This window comes from Molothrus ater, chromosome W, assembly GCF_012460135.2.
Source record: "Molothrus ater isolate BHLD 08-10-18 breed brown headed cowbird chromosome W, BPBGC_Mater_1.1, whole genome shotgun sequence".
Taxonomy (NCBI): Eukaryota; Metazoa; Chordata; class Aves; order Passeriformes; family Icteridae; genus Molothrus; species Molothrus ater.
In genome coordinates, this window is record NC_050510.2 from 1,995,251 (window position 1) to 2,013,367 (window position 18,117).

The window sequence follows — 18,117 nt, forward strand, 5'->3', positions numbered from 1 at the left end:
CTCTTCCGCCCCGTTCCTATTCTCTCCCAATCATAACGAGCCAATAACAACACCCATCAATCAATTGCAGCGCCTTCCTTGCTGTGGCTGTTCTATAGGGCAATACGGGTCGAGCAGCCAATGGCAAAAATCCACCAACGCGAAAATCCAGGCGGAAAGTCCCACTACGACAGCCATCCGAGCTACCCTGGCCTAGCGATTGGCTAAGCACCCGAGGAAAGGGAAACGTGTGGGAAGGATTGCAGCCAAGCAGGAGGGGCGAGAGGAGAGTGCTCGAGTGCCCTTTGCGTGCCCGGGCTCACCTGACTGGACCGCGCGCCTAGGTTCGGGCAGTGAGAGGCAGGTTTGGACCCGTAGAAGGTGGTCTCTTTGCGGCCTCGGCAAGGCTTTGCAGGGAACATGTCCCAGAGGATTGATTTTTCCCCGAGTGAAAAGGTGTGTGAAGGGACCCAGCCCTTCCTCTCCACCCAAAGGTACCTGTAGGACTCGTTTCCTCTTTTTTTTTTTTTTTTTTGGCAGGTTTTTCTTTTCCCTGATTGATTTTTTAGGCAGGACTGGACTGCCCCACCAGGCCCCACTGCAGGACTCATTCCTAGACGCTTGTCCCAGCACAGACCCTGTTCGACCAGGGGTTTGAAGCTCTAGTTCCCCTTGAACCACCTGAAACAGCCATCCCACAGCTCTTCCATCACCAGCCACCCCTCCACAACCACTTCTAGGTCTGTTTGGGCACTCACATCCTCACCTGGGTGGCATTTCCTTAGGACTAGAAACATTGCTACAGCCAAGTGGCATTGCATCTACAGCCCCAGCCCTGCTCATATCAGGAGGAATCATACATGTATGATGCTTGTTCTCAAGCATCCAGTGCTGGCAGGCACTGCCTTGTTTTCTCCTAGATGCTTATGAATAATTTAATTATCTGGTGGTCTCTTCCAAAGAGCCGACTAGTACTTAATCCCTGCCTCCTCTCTTCTGCCTTCCTTTTTTTAAAGCCCAAGCAGTAAGGTGGGACTGAAGAAGAGCAGCCGTGGGGCTCTTCCAGCCCAGAGGAGTCTCTCTGCTGAATTAAACCTCTCCCAGCAAGGTGTTTGTCGTGGTTTAGGAATGGTACTCCCCAATTTGGTGCCCCCACCTAGACTCTCCCAAACCACAGGCTGTTCTCTCTCCCTCCCTCTTCCTCTCCCGCTTCCCACTGGGTCTGGGTCGTTTGGATCGAGTTGAGACTTTGAGGCACAGAAGGTGAAGATCATGGGTTGAGATAAGAACAATTTACTGGAAACAGCAATGAAATCAGAAAACTGAACAGTAGCAGCAACAATATTAATAACAAAAGGTATAAGAAAAAAACGAATTTACATGGAAAGCCCCCAACAATAAACAAATGCCAGACTAGTCTGCCATGTTTTCTCAGCCCGGAGGAATCCCTTCTCCTCGGAAGCAAGAATCCCTTTCCCCCGCCCCCGGCAATGATGTGAGGTGGTATAGAATAACTTCCCTCCCGACTACTGCAAAAGTGAACCCTGTTCTGGCCAGAACCAGGACAGAGTTTTCCCCCAGCATCTGGGTTTTTAATCCCCTCTGTTCATCCCTCACTGTCCGAGTTACTTTTTCTGAAGGAATTGCAGGGCAAAGTCCTCTTAGGGCCCCTTCAGCATTCAGAAGAGGCCACAGCAGCTCCTACCTCACACTTCTCTGTCATGTCCTGTTTCCTCTCCCTCAATTCACCCTTTGCCTTGCAGTTCCAAACTATTTCTTCCCTCTTGTGGGAGAGAAGGCTTGCCAAAAGCTTGGCTAATGTGGTTGTGGGACCTTCCTCATACAAAATTAGCTGCACCAAACACCAGGTGGGAGCAGGTGCCCCTTCACCCTTGCTCACTGTCACACAAAGGAGCCCAGAGCCATGCAGTGTGGTTAGGACAGACCCCTCCCCCCGGGGATAGAGGGGACACACAGTCACAGGTCTCAACACTGCCACCTTCTCTGGCTAGTGCAAGGTGATTGAAGTCAGACCTATTATGCATGCTTCAGGCAAAACCACTTCTCTGGGCTCCAAACTACAGTGATCGAGTAAAGCACCAGTATACAAAGTACAGGTAGGACAGATGATTTGGCAAACTCTTTGCATTATGAGATGGTCTGGCTCTGACACCAGCTCCCTGGAGCAGGGAGCACAGAGCTGGCTCCACTGTATACAGCAGCACAGTCGATGCCCATTTCAAAGGAATGAGGACATCTCTGCCCTTGATCTCCCACAAACCCAGGGCATAGCCCACAGGCTCACAGCAGCTCTAGGCAGCATCAAGGCCATGACTGCAAATGTTCACTCTGGAAAAAGGACACAGTAAGACTTAAAATAAAGCCTCAGCTCTATTAGAAAAGGAGATCTAGTCTGTTTCACTCCTTTGGGAATCCAGCTTTATCCAACAGTAATTCTGGGTCTTAGAGGCCTTAAAGGCCTCATGCCAACCTGGTGCAGGGAGACTTCAGCAGCTGGGGATGGGGAGTCTGACTGGGTTAGTTCGAAGGGTCCTGTCTTGTAGTCCCAAAGTAAACCTGTATGCTTCTGGCAAGAGACTCACTGTGTGGAAAGTGTGAAAAACGCCAATCACTTGTTTTTAAAATTTTAAAAGTTTAATAGTAATAAAATGATTATAAAAATAGCAATATAATTAGAGTAATAAAAATTTGGACAATTTGGATTAGGACAATATGAGACAATAAAAACAGAGTTACAGACAGTCCAGGTACCTTTTTCTGGGCAACATAAGCCTGAAAAAGGACACCCGTTAACAAAGGATTAACCCTTAAAAACAATAGCCTGTTGCATATTCATACACCTCATACATGATGCATAACTCCCATTCAAACAAAGGATTCTGTCTGGTCAGTGTCAGCTTCTTTCTCTTAATCCTAACGGCATCTTCAGGGCTGAGCAAGGTGGGAAGAAGTTAGTTTCTTCTGATAAGAGAGCAATAAATTCTTTTTCTCTGAAAGATTTAGGTGTCCTGTGGCTGCTATCTTGCTGCAAATCCTTTCTTTAAAAAAAGTATCTTACATAGCTGTGGTGGTTTGACAGGAAATGTGTTTTTTGGGATGCTGTGTTTTGGGCTAATGGATATTTAGGCTTTAATATTGGTATTTAACTTGGCCATTAGGACATGGACACGCTTCTGAGAACACGGGGTTAAAAGCAGAGCTCTCTTCTGGGAGGGTTTTTTTTGGGTTTCCGGCGGGAAAGAGTTCGGGTCTCTCCCCCGGCCCAGCTGCTGGCTGGGCAGGGGGAGGGGAAAAGCTATGTGGCCGAGAGAGGTAGGGAGAGAGGTAGGCCTGAGCTCGGGGGTGGAAGGGTGGAAGAGAGAAAGAGAGACACCAGGAGTTATCGGGCAGCTTCTCTTGAGAGATACAGAGAGAGAGAGAGAGAGAGAGACACCGGGAGCTATCGGGCAGCTTTCTTTGAGAGACACAGAGAGAGAGAGAGAGCCGGTGCTTGAGATTGTGACTTTGAAACTGGATAAACATGGGCTTGTGCCGGCAGCACGGCTGGGAAGGAGAAGAAGGGGGGGGTTCAGCCGGCCACTTGTAGGAGCTTTTAACTCTTTTTTGGAGAATGAGAACTTTACAGATCATTGACTTCTCTTGGAAGATAGAGTGGAAGATGAGGAAAGAAATGTGCAAGTGTGAGAGAGGTTTGGGCGAGCAAGAGATAGTAGAAGAGTAGAGAAGAATCTTAGTGGGAAGAGATGATGGAGTGGCTTTTGCTGGACTCTTTTTGTATAGCTATGGACAGACTCATGTTCTTTGTGATACAGAGACTGCATTCTAGGGGGAGGCAATGGCCTCAGAACCAAGAAGGTTCAGTGTTGATGCTTTTCGGCTCTAGGGAGTGAAAAAATATGGGAGAGACAGGTGTCTCAAAGGAGAGATTGTGGGGACAGGTGTCTCAAAGGAGAGACTGTGCCTTTTTTGGATCGGGACAGAGCATCCTTAAAAGACAACCCTAGAAGCGGCTCTGGTCCGTGTTCAGTGGTGAGAGGACTAGACATGAAAAGGAAGAGGTTACAACGGCAGATGTTCTCCGGGCAGTGCCACGAGTGACACGGAAACACACGAAGTTTCGACTGTGTTTCCAGGGGAAGCTCATGGTACAAGAAGGACTCCTCTCCTCTTGATGAACTGAGGATTGATTGTCTAAAAGGTAGTGCTGGACCGAGAGTTGGTGATTTGAAGAATAAATGTATTGTGTTGGAAATTTGGTGGGGGAAGGAGGAAATGCATTTGTGAGGTTTTCATTTTCCCTGTGTGTGTGTTCCTTTTTATCTGTAGTTGTAGAGTAGTTAATAAAGTTCTGGTTCTTTTTTCCCTAAGTAAGAGCCTGCTTTGCTTATTTCTGGTCACATCTCACAGCAGAAACCAGAGAGAATGTATCTTCATGGGGGCACTGGCATTGTGCCAGTGTCAAACCATAACAATAGCATAGTTTCTATTTTAACATTATGTTATAATCTAAAACTATATTTGACACTACTTAAGAAAATTAATACAGCATAACTTTCTAACATAACACATATAATATTCATTTTAATATTTGCGAAAAGCCAATTATAAAATACGCATTTTTCACCGAAAGGTTGTCTGCTTCAGATACTGTTGGGAGGAAAGGTTTAAAAGTAGAAGAATGGTGAGGAGGATGGTAGATTTGCTCAAGGGACCTTGCAGCTGGGAATGCCAAGGCTCAGAGAATAACAGTGCAGGAAACTCCATGTATTATGCCTACTGCTGTTTATCCTGTCTGTTATGAGAAGTAGAATCTCTGTGTAGAGATAACGTAGATCTTTGAAGAGACTTGGAGGCCCTCTCACGGACATGCTTGAGCTTCCTGTTTTGGGAGAAAGAAGATCAAAGCTCAGAGATCATAAAAAAGCACAGAAGTCACAGCATGGTGGTAAAATATGCGTTCGCAGGCCCTTGATAAATGGGTGCAAACAGCAGCCCCACTGCCTACTAGCATGGACTGAGCCTGAAGGTGCTGTGTTCCCGCTTGAGTGTCTCCGCCCAGGTGTTGCTTCGGGATCCTCCGGATAGCAAGGTAATGAGATAAATTTACTCTTTTCATTTCAGCCATGTTTTTGTGGTTATTCTGGCTGCCTGCCTGTGTCAACTCACACAGACACAAAACCACGTACTAAGGGAAAGGCCTGAAAGAAAGGGAGTATCGAAGCATTAAGAAGTTTACCCCGCCCCCAGGTTCTGCCCTCCCATTTGCCATCACAGAACCGAGCTTTGGCTTGGTGCTAGCCCTTTTGTGCCGTGGGGAGTCCTGCAAAGCTACAGTCCATGGTTTCTCAGAGCAGACATATGGGGAAGCTCTTCATACACACTGGAGCTGTGGGTGCAGGCTAGCAATTGATGAGCTAAACTGTCCACAGTTTGAAACACAGATGACCTGGTTTTGTCTGGGATAAGAGTTCATTTTCTTCTCAGTAGCTGGTACAGTGCTGTGTTTTGGATTCAATATGAGAATAATGCTGATAACACACTGATGGTTTTGGTTGTTGCTGAGCAGTGCTTACCCTGAGACAAGGGCTTTTCAGTGTCTCATGCTCTGACAGTGAGGAGCTGCACAAGAAGCTGTGAGGGAGCACAGCCAGGAGAGCTGACCTGAACTGACCAAAAGGATATTCCACACCGTAGAAATCATGCCAAATATATAAACTGGGAGAGGTATTAAGAAGGGAGGCCAATCATGTTTTGGGGACAGCTTTTGGCATCAGTCAGCAAGTGGTGAGCAACTGTATTGTGCATCACTTGTTTTTCCTGGGTTTTATCTCTCTTTTTAAAATATTTTTTTATTATAATATTTTGTTTCAATTATTAAACTGTTCTTATCTCAGCCTACAAGTTTTACTTTTAGTTCTCCTCCCCCTTCTTCCAGGGTGGGGAGGAGGTGGGGGAGAATGATCGAGCAGCTGTGTGGTGCTTAGTTGCTAGTTGGGCTTAAACCACGACAGTACTTTTTGGTGCCCAGCGTGGGGCTTGAAGGGTTGAGATAACAACAGATCTGACCAGAGCATGTTAAAACAAGATTGTTTTAAACGTTCATTGTACCGGTTTAATAGTTGCAGGTTACAATGTGGATTTATTCGCTCTCACAGTTGTTGCATTTTGTCTCAGGGTTTTGTTCTGTAATACCAGTAATACCTTACTTGCAGCACATGTTCCCTGGTGTAATGTTTATTGTCCTTGGGGCCTGGGCTAAGACTATCATTGTGGGGTACTGTTTAGTATTGGCTTATGATATGACAACGTCACTGGTCAGGACACCAATCTGGTGTATGTATTCAGTATTGCAGGCACCTCTATACTTTGGGAAGCACCTATAGGGAACGATTAATAATCACAACTTCAGCCTTTTCTCTTCAGAAGAACAACATATGGGGGAGACACCTTCCTACATCTTTCTTCCCTCCTTCTTTTCTTTCCTTCCTTCTCCTCCAGGCTGATTACAGTAACATTTTAGAACTTTGAAGATTTTGAAAACCTTTGAAACTAATCTGGTCTTTTTGCTAGGAGCTAGCATGTTGCTGCATATGGTTCAGGTCTTTAAGGGATGTCCAGTACACCTTGAATCAACTACCCCAGGGGTGGAAACACAACCTTACTATCTGCCGTGGACTGATCCAGACTGTACTGAAACAGGGTGAAGTTCTAGAACACCTGCAATACATTGATAATATGATTGTGTGGGTGTCACAGAGATAAGAGGAAGAGTTTAACATGAAAGGTGACCCAAAATCATATTTTCCATATCTTCTCTAAATCAACCCGCCCAAATTCGTTTACTGCCTTTAAGACCCACACTCGGGAAGCAAAACTTCTGTGCTTTACCGAAGTTCACAGAAGAGGGAGGGGGGTAGTGGGGGTGCAGGTGCAGGGTCCCTTTAAAACAGGCAACAGACATACAGAGGGCTCTCTATTGTTCTTTCTAGGCTCCCGAGGGGGTTGTCTCGGGCAGGTCTCCCAGTCACAACCCAGGAAACCTCATTTAGCAATCCGAATCTACTTTGAAGTGTATTTTGTGATGTGAAAAACAGGTTCACTCTCCTGTGAAAATGTAAAAAGTTTAATAAAGGACAATAGGAGACAAGGACCATAGAGCAAATGTTATTACGGCCGGGTGCATCTTGGCATTCAGCCAAGACCACCCTGTTATTTTCGGAGATACCCCTTAAATACCTTTTCCCTTACATCAGCCTGTTGCATATTCATAGACCCGTATGCATAGTAAACTTTTTCCCCAAACTAGTTTACATGTTCCAAGAATTGTTTAGCATACCTCCTCCTTGGATCCGCCTTTTTAGAGCATGCGTATTCCTTGGTTGTGGTTTTACTCCTTTTTTATCATCATCTTCAGTTTTGGCCCCGGCCCACATTGTCTTCAGACGGCGAATGATGATAGTTAGCATATCTGTAGCAGGTGTCCTCATCCTATGTTCACTGGATGTTATCCCATGCAAGCAGGCATTTTTAACACAAGCATAGTCATATCAGTTATTTCACTAAGCTTAATCAACAACAGAAAAAAAAACCCTGTATCTTTATAACAAAGTTATTTTAACACTACACGTACAGAATCCATTTTAATATTTGCAAAAAGCCAATATTATAATACGTATCTATAACAGCGACAACTTCGCTGTGGCTGCCTGCTCTTTTGCAGAGGAGGGGTCAGACCCGCTCTCCACGAAAGTTCCAGCTGCCTGCCTTTTGCCAAGGAAGGGGGGGCGAAGCTTGCCCGAAGCTGCCAGAGACACTTCTTCGGACTTTCTCGCCACAGCCCACAGCCGTTACTGCCGATGGGACCTTCGCAGCCTCGGGAAATGGTATTTCGCAACCCCCAACTGCCAACCGGAACGCTGCCCCTGTCGTATGGCATGGAGCAGGCAGCTCGGCAGCAGTGACTCTTTTTTTATGGAAAAAATAATTCTTCCAGGTTTTGGCTTTGTTTCTGTCCCCCGCAGGTTGTTCTTTGGGGAAGGAGGGAGTTCTGGAATCGCAGAGGCTCAGTTTCTGTGTTGTTTTTCCTTTGTTTTTTCATTCAGTCACGTGGTCTGGAGAAGGGGACTTCTCCGCCATATTGTTTTCTTTGTTCCGGGGAGGGGCATGTGATAAAAGACTGTTCACTTTAAAAATGCAAAACGTTTATTATACCTTAACAAAAATACAGCAAAGTGACAAAATAAGGAAAAGCAGACCTGAAAGCTGCCCTCGTGGCTACATACCACATGGCTGACTCGTCTTCAAGATGGATGCTCAGTCTTTTATACTCCTGAGGGGGTTACATCAGCCAACCCTGGCCCCTCCCAGAGTCTGTCAGTCAACTCTTCTTTGCCGTTTGCTGGTGGAGACTGCTTTCTTGCAACTTGATTGGAAGGTCAGGTGTTGTCATGCTGCACCCCCCTAGCAACAAGCTTTTCCATTCCCAACTGCCCCATGGAAGGGGCACAAGCGCACACCTTCTTTCTACCTGTCCTAGACGACCCAGGCTGTCTGATGGCAACAATACGGGGGGGGGGGGGGGGGGGGGGAGGGAACTATGGGGAGATGGGGAGAACAGAGGACATCTAAACTACAATAACATAACTATACATCAATAAAGCTTCTCTTAATATTCACACTATTCATCCCTTAATTGGGAGAGCCAATCATCTCATTATCCATCTATAACAGGCAGGACTCAGCACTTTTGTATCTATTGCTGTTATCTTGGTTGTTTCTATTTTTCCTTTTAGTAAACTGTTATTTTTTCATTTATATCTCTTCACATTCGTCTCTCCTTATTGGTGAAAGGGGAGTGGTTAAAACTAAGGGGCAGTAACTCATTGTGGAGTCTGCCCTGTATAATTGTCTTAAAGTATACAGTGGGGAAACACAACAGAAGTTTTTGAGAAAGAGAAGAAAATACTTCAAATAATTCTGAAAGCTGATTTAGCCATAAAACAATGTAAGATAAAGTGACCTGCCCAGGAGATCCAGCTTTTAGGAATAAAATGGCAAGTTGGATGTTGTCAGATCCCAATGGACATTATTAACAAGACAACAGCAATGTTTCCACCAACTAACAAGAAAGAAACAGAAGCTTTTTTTAGGTGTTTTGGGATTGTAGAGAATGCACATTCCAAATTACAGCCCGATTGTCAACCCTCTCTATCAAGTAACCCGGAAGAAGAATGATTTCTGTGAAAAATGTGTATTTTATGATTGGCTTTTTGCAAATATTAAAATGAATATTATATGTGTTATGTTAGAAAGTTATGCTGTATTAATTTTCTTAAGTAGTGTCAAATAAAGTTTTAGATTATAACATAATGTTAAAATAGAAACGATGCTATGTAAGATACTTTTTTTAAAGAAAGCACTTGCACGGAGATAGCAACCACAGGACACCTAAATCTTTCAGAGAAAAAGAATTTATTGCCCTCTTATCAGAAGAAACTAACTTCTTCCTGCCTCGAAGGCGAAGGTGCTGTTAGGATTAAGAGGAAGAAGTTGACACTGACCAGACAGAATCCTGTATTTGAATGGAATTTATGCATCATGTGTGAGGTGTATGAATATGCAACAGGCTTATGTTTTTAAGGGTTAATCCTTTGTTAACGGGTGTCCTTTTTCAGGCTTGTACTGCCCAGAAAAAGGTACCTGGACTGTCCGTAACTCTTTGTTTCTATTGTCTCATATTGTCCTAATTCAAATTGTCCAAATTATTATTACTCTAATGGTATTACTATTTTTATAACCATTTTATTACTATTAAACTTTTAAAATTTTAAAAACAAGTGATTGGCGTTTTCCACAATTATGGTAGCAGAGGATGGTTAACACCTCGCTGCCGGTGCTTTAGGAGAGTCAGAGTGGGGAAGGCGTCCCCTGCCCTATTTGGCAGCCTCGCTCTGTTTCCCCTGAGGTGACCGACAGAGTTATGATCGGTGGACAAAAGGAGGCAATAAAACAAAGAGAAGGGAAAAAAGGCTCCCTACAACCGTGGTAATTGACCCCCTAAGACTAGTAGTGCGCACGAAGAACCCGGGAAGGAAAAGAGATTGGTAAGTATTTCTCAGGGGGCAGTGGGGGGAGATGAATGTGTGTGAATGAGAGGCGGGCTGGTTGTCCCCGACCTGCCAAGTGAGTGCTGGAGTCTCCCATGCTGCATTTCCGGCTTTCCGCGAGGAAAGCGGCCAGTAAAGAGACGAAGCGAGTGATAAAAGGAGTGAAAGAATCCCCCAGGGTAACTGGGACTGGGTCTCAGGGAGGGGTTGGACCCCTCGGAGGTAGGGAGCAAGGTTTCCTAGCCCAATCCACTAGGAAACAGGACAGGAGGGGCCCCTAAAAACGTGCTGGGTTGAGGGATTTACGTTCCAAGAGCATCCAAGAGCAGGGTTGAGCAGAATTCTGCCAGAGTGAGGATATACCCAAGAACATTCAGGGTTGGACAACACAGCTAGATTGAGGGATAAAAATTTTGCCCAACAGGATCCAGGGTTGGACAACACAGCCAAGAAAAAAATTTAAATGCCCAAGAGCATCTGTAGTTGTACCACACCGCTGGGTTGAGGGACAGAAAAATGCCCAAGAGCATCTGGGGTTGAACAACACAGCTGGATTGAGGGAAAAATATCCAAGAGCATCTGGGGTTGGACAACACAGCTGGGTTGAGGGATATCCAATAGCACCGGGACTGGTCAGTAACACCTAAACTTGTAATAGGTGATGTGAAAGTAAAAGGTACCTTATAATTGTCTTGTTGTGTGTGTGTGAGAGTGAGTCACACACAAAATCAGCTTCAATTTCCTGGGCAGGTGGGAAGGAGGGGGGGGGGGGGGCAGTGGAAAAGGAGTGTGTGACCTGCAAACCAGGCTATTGTTCCCTCGGGCGTGTGAGGGGGCTGTAGCTGAAGAGTGTGAGTGACACGCAGACAGCCTCACAGGTGAACAGGCACCGGAGGTGACCAGTCAGGGCCCTTCCAGGAGGCCCTGCAATACTGAGGCCTGGAGGCCAACCCCAAAGCAAGGGGGGGCCACAGGGACCCGAGATTTTCTAGCGATAGGGATCCACTTTGTGTCTTGAGGGTGTGAAGGAATGTGTGAAGGTGAATGAGAAATAAAAGTGAATGAATGTAGACGAATGAAAGTATAGGTAATGTGGATTGTGCATTTTAAGCTTTACCACATCTTGAAGGGAGGTGTATTGTATTGAAAATGAGTGTGAGAAAAAGTTTTTTTGGGGTGTAAGTAGTTGAAAGAAAAGTGGTATTTAAGTTGTTAGTAAAAACTGAAAAACAGAAGCAGGGGATGAATAGATAAGATCTTGAAAATGGAACAGAAAACCAGTAAGTTGGATACAGGGAAAAAAGGGGGAATAAAAGCATACTAGAAGAGATACCCCCAAGATAGCCCTTTGGGAGTTACGTTAGCTAACAGAAATACAACTCCTTGCAAAATACAGGGTATGCCGAAGTTGATGAGAAAAACATGCAAAGTATGGAAAAAGGGAAATTAACCTTAAACTAGAAGGCTAAACTTGTGAATTATATACTTTAAAAAGAGCACTAGAATATTTAACACAAAAGAAAGGAGTTATATATTGATTCAAGATATGCCTTTAGAGTAGCACATACCTTAAGAAAAATTTTAAAAGGGAGATTACTTAATTCAAGAGGAAAAGGATTAGTACATGAGAAACTTATTTTAGAGGTTTTAGAGGCATTACAATTACCTAAGAGAGATAGCTATAGTACATATTAAGGGACACCAAAAGGTAAAGACCCCAGAAATAAGAGGAAATTATTTGGCAGATCAGGAAGCTAAAGATGCAGCAGAAAATGGAGCTGAAAGAGTTAATATTAACTCCAAATGAGGAAAAATTGGAAATTCCAAAGTTTAGGGAAGCAGAGAAAAAAGGAATTAAACAAGATAGGTGGTGAACAAGATAAATCAGGGAAATAGAAACATCTTGATGGAAGACAATTAGTTAATAAAATGCTTACTAGGGAATATTAGAAGACGCGCATCAGAAAACCCAGTGGGATACTCGGGCTTTGTGTGATCATTTTTTTAAGGAACTATGGGTGCATTGGGATTTTTGGAGTAGAAAAACAAATAACTGAAAGATGTATAATTTGCCAAAGGATAAATAAAAGGGTGATGAGAAAAACAACATGAGAAGGTCATGAGTTAGCTCGTCGACCATTTCAAAGTATCCAAGCAGAAGTTTAGATTTGTTAAGCTCTAGATTTATTTGTAAAAAAAAAAAGTTTAATCCAGAAGAAAAAGAATATACCACATCCTGGGGGGGGGGGGGGAAAGATCGTAAGAAAATAACATCTTAAAATATCAAAAATCCCAATGAAAAAGCAATAAAAGAAAAACGGGGAAAGAAAAAAAGGCTGGGAACAAAAGATTACCTCCTCCGTTCCATTTGTTCCCCCACCCGTTCGCGGCTGCACCCCCCAGCCCCTGTGCCGGCTCCGGCACAGTCCGTCTGTCCCAGTCCGTCTGCCTCAGTCCCGGCCGCCTGGCCCGCGGCCGCTCCGCCGGTCGTGCCGGTGGGGGTGAGGGTCTGTCCTGCCGTGTAGACCGTGGTCACCGCGCCGACCGCACCGAGGGGGCGTCCCGTCTGCCCCATCCCCGGCTGCCCTGACTCTGGTCGGCTACCACCGCTGCAGCCGGGGTCTGTCGCCTGTTTTGTCTTTGCCGGATCAGCTGCCATTAGCCATGTGCCGGCTATCCACGCTCCAGCTCGGTCTGCACCGGAAGATCCCCCTCGGGCGATTCCGCCTGCAGACCCCGCCTTTGGAGGACCGAGACTCGGCACTATGCCGAATCCCACCCGTCCTGCCCCGTGCTCCGTTCCCTTGGTAACCACAGCTCCGGCTGGTCAGGGGAACTCTCTAAAGGAATCACCTTATCGAAACACTAAAAGTTCAATTAAAAGAAAGCCCTCTCCTGATTCTTCCTAAAAATACAGGAGAAAGGCTATAGAAGATAAAAATCCAAAAAGAATGGGATAAAGGGATTGGTCTATTTCCATTAAGAGAGGTTCCTATAGGAGGGAGCGGACCGGGGTTTATGAATGCTCCTTTGACTTCGTCTGAGGTCTGAAATTTTAAGAAATAAATAAAAGGGATATTTGGAGGATCCCATAGGCATAGCTGAACAATTAGACCAACTTTTAGGTCCAAACATTTATACTTGAGAAGAGATGCCGTCTGTAATGAAAATAATATTGTGTCAGGAAGAAAGGCAATTAATCAGAGCAGCTGGAATAAAAGCTTGGGAAAAAAGATAATCCGCAGGGACCCCCAGAGAAGACAAAATGCCAACTGTACCTCCTGAGTGGGGTCAAAATAATGAGGGGAGGAAACACATGAATAATTATCGTAATTACATAATCAAGGGAATAAATGGGACAGCATATCAAAGGTGAAATGCAAAAAAAAAAAAGGTTTTTGAGGGACAGCTTTTTAGAGGGAAAAGAAGAAACTCCATCTAAATAGATAAACAAACTTAAGAGAAATAGGAAAATGGTCCTAAGCAAGCAGAAGATCTGAAAATCTTTAAAGAGATGTGCACAGAAGAGGAATAGGGAGGTCATAGGCTCTATTTTTTTAGGGGACAAATACCATCTGGAGCCTGTGATAACTTTAAAAGTGGGTCCCCAAGAAGAAGAATTGGAATTTGTAATAGACACAGGGGCAGAGAGAACCTGCCTGTTCAATATTCCAAAAGGCTATAGTGTGAGTAAACATACAGTGAAAGTAACAGGCGAAAGGAGAAAGTTTTACAGTTTTGGTCATTAAAGATGTGGTAATTGAGGGAGGAAACTAAAATTTGGATGGGGGATGTCTAATTGGTCCCAGGGGTAGGTAGCAACTTCTTGGGGTGAGACTTACAAGTGCAATTAGGAATAGGAGTTCTACCAGAAGATGGGAAAATGACAGCTAGAGTTTTAATATTAGGCCAAGAGGATGAAGAAAAAATCAACAAGGAACTTTGGGCTGAGGAAGGAAATAGGGGAGGAATAAATATCGACCCCATAAGGGTTACAATTGAGAGAGAAGATTGTCCCATACATGTACATCAGTATCCTATATCTTTAGAAGGAAGGGAAGGTTTGAAGCCAGTAATAGAAGGACTAATAAAGGATGGGATATTAGAACCTTGTATGTCTCCTCATAATGCCTCTATTCTCCCAGTAAAGTCTGACGGGAGTTATAGACTAGTACAAGATTTAAGGGAGGTTAATAAAAGAACTCAGACTCGCTACCCAGTGGTACCAAATCCTTATACTCTTCTAAGTCTCACCCCAGCATCAGTGGTTTAGTGTAGTGGATCTTAAAGATGCTTTTTGAGCTTGCCCACTAGCCAAGGACAGCCAAGATATTTTTGCCTTCAAATGGGAGGATCCAAAAACTGGGAGAAAGCAGCAATTAAGATGGACAAAGTTACCACAGGGGTTTACGGAATCCCCAAACTTATTTGGGAAAGCTTTAGAAACAATACTACAAGATTTCCCTAGTCCTCCTGGAATACAAATTATCCAATATGTGGATGAACTTTTACTATCTGTGGAAGCTGAAGTGAGAGAGGCTACTATACAACTTTTATATTTTCTCGGGGAAAAAGGATTAAGGGTATCAAAAGGGAAACTGTAATTTGTAGAACCAGAGGTAAAATATCTTAGGCACTTAATAAATAAAGGTAGTTGGAAACCCAACCATGAGAGAATTGCAGGAATTTTATTCCTTTTCCCTCCCTCTTCAAAGAGGGAGATCAGAAAATTACTTGGATTGTTGAAATATTATAGATTATGGATTGAGGGGTACACACAGGCAGTAAAATTTGTGTATGAAAATTTGACAGAGGGAGATTATTTAAAACGGACCAAGGAAGATATTGTTAAATTAAAAGAGTTGAAGTGAAAACTAGCCTAAGTACCAGCTTTAAGCTTACCTTTGTTAGAAAAGTCCTTTATAATTTATACATAAATACAGAAAATGGAGTAGCTTATCAAATTTTAATTCAGGAGTGAGGAAGAGTAAAAAGATATCTAGTAGCTTATATATCAAAGATGTTAGACCCAGTAAGCCACAGCTAGCCAGTATGTATTTAAGTTATAACAGCTCCTGCAATCCTAGTAAAATAAAGTTGTAAGCTTACTTTTGGAAGTAAATTAGTTGAGTATACCTTGTCCCGTCTGAGGTGTGTTGAATCAAAGAAAAAAAAGAGTAAGAAGAGAAGAAAGAGAGAAGTTGAAGTAGGGGGGTGGTTAGCTGTTGTGAACGGCGGAAGAAATGCCTCACACAATATGCGTGAATAGCAAATCCCAAAGTTTATTGAAAGCTCACACATATTTATATTGGTGTTAATGAAGCTTATACATATTGCAAAAGCTGAGCTCATTATTGGCTAAAGCACACTTAGATCAACCACACCTACTTCTATGCTCTAATGATTATTTTGTTTCTATGTTTACATTCTTATAGCTACTCTACCTAGGCTATCTTCATTTTCTGGCAAGCGATTTTCTCCCCCATCTTCCCGTTTCAGCGAAGGTCACTATGACCTTTGTCAGTGATTGGACACTGGTTGCATAATCCCCAGCTTTTTTCCCCTATCCTTATCCAACGGTATCACATCGAAGTGGCCTTTCTCAGCTAGCCAATTATCCAAAAAGCTCTCTACATTTCCCCCATTTTTCTGTTGAACAAGCATGGTTTGATTAAATGCGGTAGTTATCATCTTTCGCACCATATTCTGTAAGCATATACAAAAACATGGCAAAATTAATACTAACAACAAAGCAACAATAGCTACTACAATGCTAACCTTAACAATAGAGCGTAACCATGATCCTAAGTTTAAAGATTTGAGCCATCCATCAATACCAAGGCCTGATTCTACCTGTAAGTTCCCAGTTAACCTCCGTAACTCAGAGAGCTGTGAGTGAACAGACTGTGCATGATCAGAAAGATTCATGCAATACATGCCCTCAAATTCATCACAGCCATGGCCTTGTGCAAGTAAGAGAAAATCAATTGCAGCTCTATTTTGAAGTGTCGCATGGCGAATAGAATCAACATCAAGCAAAAGACTAGAAATTGCTAAAGAAGTTGCATTTGTTTGTTTAGCAAGCCAACACCCTAACCTATTTAAAATAGCATGAGCACGTGCTGCTGATACCCCTGGAGCTAAGAAAGATGCTTCAACTATGGCCGCTGGGGACCAAAACTTTACATCATCTCGGCAGTCTGCTGCAAATGCATGAGCCATTCGTTTGCCTCTATGATGGCGGCGGCTCATGTTTAGTATCATGGACATGTTAGGTGTAAGTAGAGACAGCCGTCCAAGTGTACATGGTCCCCCGTGCAGCATTGATGGGATACCGGCCCAAGCACGGTCTCCACATATCAGGAAATATCCTGCTGGCAATTGAATAGGGTCATTTGATGAGACTGACACTCTCTTTGTTGTATAATTGCACCAGGCCGATGCATTTCGGTAGACAGTCATGCTGGAAGTTACAACATTAGAATGGTTCTTGACTGAAAGCAGGCTTCTATGGTTAAAATGAATGCATGCATCTGCCATCACTGACCCTAACAACTCCAACTCTTGGGGTTCCTGTGGTGCTATAGGAAAGTGGGAAATCCACTGATCCCAATTATCCACACTCGTCCTAGCATTGCTGACCTTACAAGTTGGTACATGTGAAGGGCACGGCCAGGGATCTGCTGGTAATCCAACCAAACAGGTTGTGAATGGATTGCCAGGAGAAGATAATGACAGGCAAATAGCCTCCTGTTTAGTTAACTTTGCCAGGGTGACGCATATGTTAGTCTTGGGCTGAGGAGGGGCCCATGCCTGATGGTCTACACTGTCCACAAAAGAAGCAAAAACTAACAAAGCAATAACATAAAGTTTCCATCTCACCCTGATTTTTCCAGGCACCTTTTTGAACCACCCGGCCATCATGTCTGTCACAAATTTTTAAGAATGTCTCTTCTTTCTCAGATTTAGCTTCTTTAGGTTCTTCAAACAATCCTCCCACACTTGGTTGGGATCCTGACCTCCCGAAATAGGACCTATCACACTCGACTGTGACAGAGGAATATTTCTACCACACTTAGTCTGCAAAATACACGACCGAGATACCCCCAAAACACGTTTGACTAAATGTTGTATTTCCCATCTAAACCATGCAAGGATTTTCTGTTCTGGGGACTCATACAACTGTAACCCTTGGAAACCAGGTAGTCCTGTAAACGATTTAAGATCTCTCTGCCAAGAGTCAAACCGCCAATAGAAACCACACTTTTCACACCACAATTCAGCTAATCGAGATTGATGTACCCACTTAGTTTCCAGACAACCTCCACAAAAAAGCAGTATCCATGCAGCACAACGTTTATCTTGACACTTAATACAAGCTAAATCCCTAGGCCCTTCAAATTCAAAATAAGAAAACATCGAATGCAAGCTTAATATGTTATCAAGAGATTTGCACCAATCAACTGCTCGATCGATGGCAGCATCACACTGTCCTTTCAGTTTAAGAAGTATCGGTCGAAGGATGATCAACAACTTCGTCTCCACTCGCTGACGATCCTCTTCGCTCAGCTGATCGAGGTCTTCCATCAAACACAGCTGCTCGGGTCCATTTAGCAGGTACCCACAGAGATCCTGTAGGGGTAGAAACACAAAGATATCCGCGGCCCCAATATAACACCTTAGCAGGACCTTGCCATTGTCCTGTTTTAGGATCTCTGTATCTCACCCATACATCTTTCTTTACACCATCTGTTTCTTGTACGTAGTGACGAATCACAGCAGGAACTTTATTTTCCCCAAAAACACACAAGTGGTTCAAAACAAACAAACACTTTAACAATCTTTCTTGTGGCTCTCTGGTATCCATATATTTACTCAAATATCTTTTCAAAGTACCATTTGCTCTCTCTACAATCGCTTGCCCTGTAGGAGAATTGGGGATGCCTGTTACGTGTTCTATCCCCCACATCTGCATGAATTGCTTTATTCTTTTGCTACAGTAAGCAGGCCC

The 18,117-nt window shown here is 43.9% G+C and overlaps 1 long non-coding RNA gene across 1 annotated transcript; it reads right to left on the minus strand.

Annotated features, from left to right (window-relative positions):
- Positions 1-2,612: 2,612 nt before the first annotated feature.
- LOC118701525 (uncharacterized) lies at positions 2,613-8,195 on the minus strand. The gene is made up of 2 exons (XR_008508932.1): positions 7,337-8,195; positions 2,613-4,879 (listed from the first exon to the last, which is right to left on the minus strand). It is a non-coding gene; the product is annotated as an uncharacterized LOC118701525 (long non-coding RNA).
- Positions 8,196-18,117: the final 9,922 nt, after the last annotated feature.